The following is an 8164-nucleotide window of genomic DNA, read 5'->3' as shown; positions in this document are numbered from 1 at the left end:
GAATGGCTTTAAGTGAGCATTTTTTTATGAGAATAAATTTAAACTTACTCTAAAATGTTATCTGTGAAATGACTCAGTGACATTATTTCTCTTCTTTTAAGGAGCCTGCAGTACAACTTGTATGAAAAGAAGCTTGTTGAATCAATGACATTCATGCTGATAAACGTACAAATAAAGCTCACAGTAAAAGAAAGGTAAGGCAGAATTTTGGTTACAGTATTCTCTACGTGCAAGGAAAGTCAGTCTAAAATATCAGCTCATTTAAATGTAAATGGTCACTAAAGAAGACAGGAGAAAAGAAATAGATAAACCCCAATCCTTTCTGCTATCACAAGAGGTTCAAAAAATCAGGGCCTTCCAGAAGGGCAATCTGACAAGGGATAGGGCAGCATGGCATAGCAGAACATCCCATAATGGCTTAGTTTCAGCTCCGTTTTGTGCAGTGCATCATCATAATTTCATCAAGATGTTTCAGAATGTGCTTCTCCACATATTCAAAAGGGCAGCGTTATTTGCTGTACTTTTCAAGTCCATTTGAAGAGACTCCTCAAAATTTCAAGTAACAGAAAAACCGAACTAGAAAAGCAAATGAGAAAAACATTTCTGCCACTACTTACAAATACATTTCCAAAGAGTGCCCCCGATATGCCCCACAAGCCACTGGGTCTTATTCTATAATGACTTGACAAATAAACAGGATTCTAGGCTTGGCTTTGTTGCTGACTTCCTGGGTTACTTTGAGAAAGTCCCTGAACCAATCTGATCTTTAGTTTCCTCTTGACTAAAATAAAAGTATCAGGCTTGGAGTAAACTAACGTCCTTAGAAAACATCTAATCTGGCAACTTCATTTTACAAATGAGGATCTTTAGGCCCAGAAAAGTTAAATGATTTGCTCAAGGACAATCAGAGAACAACATTTTATGGTTGGGATTTGAATCTAGGTCCTCTGGGAACAAATTCAGTGCTCTTGCTATGATCTTTTATTTTAATTTTTGATATTTATATATATGATCATATGATATCTGAAATGTATAATTTTGAAAAGAATTAAGCTATCATTATTCTATAAAAGCATACGTTTTAAAAATATCATAGAATGTAAAAGTATATATGTATACACACACAGATACTATATATGTGTGTGTGTGTGTGTGTATATATATATATATATATATATATATATATATATATATATATATAGAGAGAGAGAGAGAGAGAGAGAGAGAGAGAGAGAGAGAGAGATAATGTCTGTGTCTGTGTGTATGTGGATAGATAGATAGATAAATATAAATATAGATAGATAAGAAAAGATCTCCAGAACTGAATAGATTCATAAGTGAGTTCTACCAGGCATTGAAGGAACAATTCATCCCAATACTATATAAATGATTTGAAAAAAAATAGGTGAGGAAAGAGTCATATCAAATATCTACCTAAACCAGAAAGAATAAAGAGAAAGAAAATTATATATTGATTTCATTAATGAACATTGATGAAAATTTTTAAAATCCAAACAAGCAGATTACAGCAATATATAACAAAGATCATACACTATGACCAGGTGGGATTTATATCAGGAAAGTAGGGTTGGTTCAATATTAGGAAAACTATCAGCATTATTGATCATATCAATAAGAAACAACAAAAATATGATTATATCAATATATGCAGACATCTTTTAAAAATGCAACACCTATTCCTCTTTAAAAGAAGACTAGAATATGTAGGAATCAATGGGGCTTTCTTTAAAATAATCAATAACATCTATCTGAAAAACAAAATCATGCATTTTGTATAATGGGAATAAATTGAAGCCTTCCCAGTTAGATTAGGAGTGAAGCAGGGATGTCCATTATCATCAGTATTATTCAATATTGTACTAGAATTGCTAACTATAGAATAAGACAAGAAAAGTAAATTGAAAGAATAAAAATAGGCAATGAGGAAAGAAAACTATCATTTTTTTGGCAGATGATATGATGGTATACTCAGAAAAACTTAAAGAATCAACTAAAAGTCTAATTGAAACAATTAACACCTTCAGTGCAGATGCAGGCTATAAAATAAACCCATATAAATCCTCAACATTTCTATGTTCTATAAACCCAGCAAGAAGACAAGGAAAGAAAAATTATATTTAAAATAACTGCAGACAATATAAAATACTTAGTTGTCTATCTGCCAAGACAAACCTAGGGACTATATGGACATAATTATAAAATAGTTTTCACACAAGAAAAAGCAAATCTGAAACAATTAGAGAAATATCAATTGTTCCTAGGTGGAATGAGCCAATATAATAAAAATGAAAATTGATTTTTAAAAAATCATATTCAGTACAATACCAAACAAATTACCAAACAATTATTATAAGCCTAGAAAAAAAAAACAGTAACAAAATTGATCTGGAAGAACAAAAGGTCAAGAACATCAAGGGAATCATTGGGGGAAAAAATGTTAAGAATAGTGACCCAGAAGTTCTTGATTTCAAACTATATTACAAAGCAGTAATCATCAAAACAATCTAGTAGTGGCTAAGTAATAGATTGGTGGATCAGCCAAATAGATTAGTACACAATACACAGTAGTAAATGACTATTGTAACGTAGTGTTTGATAAGCCCAAATATCCAAGCTTTTTGGACAAGAATTCACAATTTGACAAAAATTGCTAGGAAAGATAGAAAGAAGTTTGGCAGAAACTAGGCGTAGACCAATATCTCACACAAAGACAACATCTTTACCAAAATAAGGTCAAAATGGACAAATGATTTAGACATAAAGGGTGATATAAGTAAATTGGGAAGGGGACATGGAAAACGTACCTGTTAGATGTATGGACAGGGGAAGAGGTTATAACCAAACAAAAAAAGGGTACATTGTGGGAACTAAAACAAATGATTTTGATCATATGAAATTAAAAAAGATTTTACACAAACAAAACTAATACAACCAAAATTAGAAGGAAAACAGGAAACTGGGGTAAAAAATTGAAGCAAATTTCTCTAATAGATGCCCATTTTTTAAAAAAAATATATATATAGGGAGCTAAGCCAAATTTATAAAAATAAGAGCCTTTCTCCAGTTAGTTAATGAACAAAGGTTAAGAACAGGAAGTTTTCAGAAAAAGAAATCAAAGCTATCAATGGTCACGTAAAAATATTCTATGTTACTACTGATTAGAAAATTACAAATTAAAATTAGCAAATCTGCAGCATGGTGTAGCAAAACATCTAGTGATAGACTGTTGGTGGAATTTTGAACTAGTCCAAACATTTTAGATAATGATTTGTAATTACACTCCAAGTGCTATAAAACTGTTATAACTTTGAACCAGTGGCAGCTAGGTGGCACAGTGGATAGATCACCGGCCCTGAAATCAGGAGGACCTGAGTTTGAATGCAGACCCAAATCAAACACTTGACACTTACTACCTGTGTGACCTTGGGCAAGTCACTTAACCCCAATTGCCTAAAAAAAAGAAAAAAAGAAAAAAAGAAAAACTTTGACCCAGCAATATGACTACTAGGTCTGTACTCCAAAGAGGTCAAAGAAAAAATAAAATGACTGATTTGTACAAAAATAATTATAGTAGCTATTTTGTGGCAAAGAATTGGAAATCCAAAGGACACCTATCAATTTGGGCGTGGCTGAATATAAATTGTGGTATATGATTATGATGAGATACTATTGAACTATAAGAAATAAGCAAGATACTTTCAGAAAAAATCTGGGAAGATTGATATAATCTCATGCAAAATGAAGTGAGCATATCCAGGAAAATATTGTACATGGTAACAGCAATATTGTAAGGATGGTCAACTGTGGAAGACTTAACTACTGTTATCAAAATAATGATACAAGACATTTCCAATGGACTTATAATGGATTCATAAAATACATACATACACACGTATGTATGTATATATGTATGAGAAACTCCTTTAAGGCATTCCGAATGTAACAAAAATGTATATAAATTAATGTAAGTAGGATAATTAATTATCCATGAATTCTACAAAGAGGAAAACATACAGAAAACCAATATTGAAGACCATATAATAAGTAATAAATTATGATACTATATGCATTGCAAAATATGAACATGTAGCTCCTAGTATTGAAAGTCCTTATTTTTAGTTTATAACTAATATTTTTGGGGGTGTATGGTGGGGTGTGGAATGTAGCACTCATTGACTCTCCTTTCTTCTTGCTTGACTTTCTCTCCATCACTCTGCGTAAGACTATATGCTCTCAATTGCATACATTGTCTCCTACGTGGCCAATGGCTGTAGCAAAGAGAAAACAAATCCCCTCAGAACCCCTTCTACAGAAATTACCTCTTGAGGTCTCGGTCTTTCCTTTACTTCTCACTGACTCTAAAATTGTTGAGCTTTAAACTGGAAACTTTTCTCTGATGCAATTACTCTCTCTCCCTCTCTCTCTCTCTCTCACCTGATATATAGATATAGATACATGTGTGCATGTGTGTGTGTGTGTGTGTGTGTGTGTATGTGTGTGTGTGTGTGTGTGTGTGTGTGTGTGTGTGTGTGTCCAGAGCCATGTCTGGTTCTTTCAAATAATTACAAGATGATTGTCACATGGTATCATTTGTCTTCATCCAATGGCCAAGATCCTGTATCCATTTCAAATTAATTAAGGACTTTTTCAGATTTTTGGTAAGGCTCTCAGATAATTCATTTAAAGCTAATATGTCAGAATTATTTTCTGAATGGCAGATTGATTTTATGACTGAAAGAGGTCTTTGAATGTGCTCAAGCTATCAGGGTGCACCCAGTGTAAGCACTTAAAATTCAACGAGTCCTCATACTAATTACATTAATTGAGATGAGGAATGGAGTTCTTTCACCACCTGCACCACACACTCAAACACATACACATACACATACACAAACACATACACTCACACATGTTCAAGGAATTGTGTTAGGCATTAGTGATACAAAATCAAAACAAAAATGCTCTCTTCTAACGAGAAACGCCAATCATCTTGATGGTAATGCTTATCCTGAGCACCAATGACCTGACTAATTTGGAACAATGTCAAGTACAGGAGGACATAACCATCTCTTGAAAATGCTTTGTCTATCTATGGTGGACTTGCTTTTTTATTTATTAATTACATATTTGATTAAAGAATTACTGAACATAAATGTTTCAGTCGTATCTTTTAAGGAAACTTGTATAATTTTAATGTATGCATGAGGGACATTTCTATGGGAATAGTTTAAGGAAACATTTGTCTTTACCAAATTAAATGTATTTTTATTATCTATATACAATAAGCACAGTACAATACTGTATTCTCTGCACTTTTCACTTAATCGTGTCATAGGCAGTAGAATGATTTGTGAAAGTCAACCTGTTCCTTTCTCATACTTAAATCAAAGATGTCTTTGACACATGTATAAATTATTCTCACAGAGAATCTATAGAAGGGTGGAAAAGACATGTGTGTTGGTGCTTGTCAAAGTCTTCATTTTTAAGACTGAGTCATCCTATCTCAGCCAGGCTGGAAGTACAGTGGCCACTTATGAACCCTGTCACACTAATCATCCTCAGACCTTTAACCTGCTATGCTTTTGAATGGAATCAGTTTGCCTTCCTTAGGGAACACAGTGCACAACTTTTCCCTCCCTTTTAGGACATTCACAATACTACCATAAAACATAGTGTGAACATGTCTTCTTAGACCATTGTCCTCAAAATTCCCTAATTCAAGATTCACCAGCCTCTGCCTTTCAGATAGCAAGGATAATAGGTATGTGCCACCAGGACTGACTTCAGTAGTAAGAAAATGTATTCATCTAACTCTCCCCTCCCCAAGCATTAGTCCTTTTTTTTAGGCAGTTAGGGTTAAGTGACTTGCCCAGAGTCACACAGCCAGTAAGTGTCAAGTGTTTGGTCTGAGGCCGGATTTGAACTCAGGTCCTCTTGACTTCAGGGCCTATGCTCTATCCACTGTGCCACCTATCTGCCCCAGCATCCGTCTTTCTTCTTCTGTATGCCTTAACAATATATCCCTCCTACATTAGGGCTAGTAACAAGTGCCCAACCACAGACCAGGAAACCATAGGGAGGAGAGAGAGCAAACTAAGCCAGAGCCAAAGCCACCCTGGTCATGGAGGTGAGAATTGGGAACAGGTACCTCTGGGCCAAAAGATCAGCAATGGCTCCTGTGGAAACATTGATCTGAATACTGATGTTGCTACAAAAGAAGAAGTTGCCATCAAGCCCAAGTGTGTAAAAACCAAACATCCTGTGCTATCAATAGTGATAGCAAAATCTACAAAGTGATACAGGGAGGAGTAGGCATTACTAAAATTATATGGTGTTGTGAAGAAGAAGACTATAATGTCACAGTGATGAAACTCTTGGGACCAAGCCTTGAAGATATCTTCAATTTCTGCTGAAGAAAACTCATTCTGAAAAGCATGCCAATACTTTCTCACCAGATGTTTTTGTTGATTCCTACTCTGTGACCCATTTGTCCTTTTCTTGGCAAAAATATTGGAGTGTTTTGCCATTTCCTCATTTTACAGATGAGAAAATTGAAGCAACCAGGGTGAAGTGACTGGCAAGGGTCACACAACCAGTAAGTGGCTGAGGCCAGTTTTGAATTCAAGTCTTCCTGACTCTAGGCCTGGTGTTCTATCCACTGTGTTACCTAGCTGCCCAACCAGATAATTAGCCATGCTGAATATATTCATTCAAAGAACTTCTTCCATTGAGATGTGAAGCTGGATAACTTCCTTATGGGACTTGGAAGCAGGGAAGGGTAACCTGGTTTACATCACAGACTTTGGGTTGGCCAAGAAGTAGTGGGATGCGAGGACCCATCAGTCAACAACCTATTACAATAAAAACCTCAAAGGAGCTGTCCACTGTGCATCCAACAACACTGATCTTAGAATTGAACATTCCAGAATGGATGACTCGGAGTCCTCGGGCTATATGCTGATGTATTTCAATTTGGGCTCCCTTTTCTGTCAGGGGCTGAAGAATACCACCAGAAGACAAAAATATGAAAGAATTAGTGAAAATAAAAAGGGTGGGGGTGAGGGATACCCTAAACTGAATGATCTCCAAGTTCTGCCACTAGCAGTGGCTGAAACTTGATTCCCCTCACAAAGAACTCTGTTATAATGGGGTTGGGAAATAAAACCAAAGAGTATAAGAGAGAGACAATTTACAAAGGGAATCAAATGCCCATTTGGGAGACTTTTCATTTTCCCTCCACTGGTGGTAAATTTATGCTACCTCTTATTGTTATTCTACTTTAACTATACCTCTTTTACTTGACCTAAGGCAATTTCTTATCATTTTGCTAAAAATTATTGGCTTAAATTTGAAAAAAAAAAAAAAATCAATCCCTCATTGTACCCCAAATCATGTCATCTCCAGAATAGGTCCTCTTCATATATATTCTGTTGCATCCAACTGTTCCTCCAGTCTTGGTTGTTCAGACATAGTTCTACCTCCTCATAACTAGAAATACTAAAGACATCTAACTAGAGCCATGAAGCCCTGAGTTCAAACTTACCTTTGAACACTTACTGACCATGTGGCCCTGGGCAATTCATTTAACCTCTGTTTGTCTCAGCTTTCTCAACTCTAAAATGGAAGTAAGAACAGAAGCTACCTCCCCAGGTTGTTTTGAGGGTCAAATGAGATATTTGTAAAATGATTAGCCCAGTGCCTAACACATAGTAGGCAATGAATAAATGTTTATATACTTCTTTTCTCCCTTTATGAATCTAAAGAAGCTTGTGATGTTAGTCCAAATGTGATATCACTTCTGTCTTTGAAAGCATTTTTTTTGTTACAAATATATAGATGATCTTTTCCATTTTTCATAATTTTTGTCCTTTCAATTTCATTCTTAAATTCGATTGTGATAATTAGGTTTAATTAGATGTTATGCAGAGTGTTTTTAAATTTGTCTCTCTTCCTTTTCTTCTCAGTGTTTTATGAGATGCTGCTATTCATAACCTCCTTATCCTGGCATGCCAGAGATAGAAAGAAACTCAGAGGCCATAGGATCCAATCCTCTCATTTCACGTGGAGGAATTGAGGGACCCAGAGTGATGAAATGATGTGTCCAAAATTCTGTTGTTCTATTTGGGAATTGCACCTAGATATT

At 35.1% G+C, this 8164-nt stretch overlaps 1 pseudogene; it reads left to right on the top strand.

Moving 5' to 3' along the window:
- The first annotated feature begins 6142 nt into the window (after positions 1 to 6142).
- On the top strand, positions 6143 to 7140 carry LOC110210199 (casein kinase I-like; annotated as a pseudogene).
- Positions 7141 to 8164: the final 1024 nt, after the last annotated feature.

Source organism: Phascolarctos cinereus, unplaced genomic scaffold (genome assembly GCF_003287225.1).
Source record: "Phascolarctos cinereus isolate Bilbo 61053 unplaced genomic scaffold, phaCin_HiC Scaffold_7;HRSCAF=346, whole genome shotgun sequence".
NCBI classification, from domain to species: domain Eukaryota; kingdom Metazoa; phylum Chordata; class Mammalia; order Diprotodontia; family Phascolarctidae; genus Phascolarctos; species Phascolarctos cinereus.
Note: the sequence above shows the minus strand (reverse complement) of the source record. Positions and strands in the feature narration are given on the sequence as shown.